This window comes from Cebus imitator, unplaced genomic scaffold, assembly GCF_001604975.1.
Source record: "Cebus imitator isolate Cc_AM_T3 unplaced genomic scaffold, Cebus_imitator-1.0 Scaffold4, whole genome shotgun sequence".
Lineage (NCBI taxonomy): Eukaryota > Metazoa > Chordata > Mammalia > Primates > Cebidae > Cebus > Cebus imitator.
In genome coordinates, this window is record NW_016107319.1 from 822941 (window position 1) to 823930 (window position 990).

The window sequence follows — 990 nt, forward strand, 5'->3', positions numbered from 1 at the left end:
CCTTCCTTTGTGTCACTATCCTTTTTGTGTGTGTGTGAGATGGAGTCTTGCTGTGTTGCCCGGGCTGAAGTATGGTGGTACTTGGCTCACTGTAACCTCCACCTCCTGGGTTCAAGTAATTCTCCTGTCTCCTGCGTAGCTAGGATTACAGATGCCTGCCACCACGCCTGGCTTTCACTACCGTATCTTTCACATATTTCTTATACTGCACTGGAATTACTAAGCATGATCATAAGAGTGTGGGTTTGGAAATCAACCAGACTTCATGACTCTGCTATGCATTGGCTCAGTGGCAAAGCGCAAGGACCTCTGTTTTTCAGCTATAACAATGAGAGTGAATGCAAAGATGTGGACTCAATCTAAGTGTCCATCCACCGATAAGTGCATAAAGAAAATGTGGCACATATACGCAATAGAATACTATTCAACCGTTAATAGAATGAAATCGTGTCCTTTGCAGCAATATGGACAGAACTGGAAGCCATTATCTTAAACCAGCCAGACACGGAAAGACAAATATTGCATGTTCTCACTCATAAGTGGAAGCTAAATAATGTGTACACAGAAATTTAGAGTGTGGAATGGTAGACAGTGAAGATTGAAAAGGGTGAGGGTGTGAGCGGGATGGATGATGAGAAGTTACTTAGTGGGTATAATACACATCATGTAGGTGATGGATAGCCTAAGAGCTCTAATTTCACCACTATGAAATCTATGCATGCAGCAAAATTGCACCTGGACCCCACAAATTTCTGGCAAATGTTATAATGGAGTTTGCAAGTTTTGGGTTTGTATGGCAAAAATAAAAAATAAGGCCGGGCGCAGTGACTGACGCCTATAATCCCAGCACTTTGGGAGGCCGAGGTGGGTGGATCACGAGATCAAGAGATCGAGACCATCCTGGTCAACATGGTGAAACCCCGTCTCTACTAAAAATACAAAACATTAGCTGGGCATGGTGGTGCGTGCCTGTAATCCCAGCTACTCAGG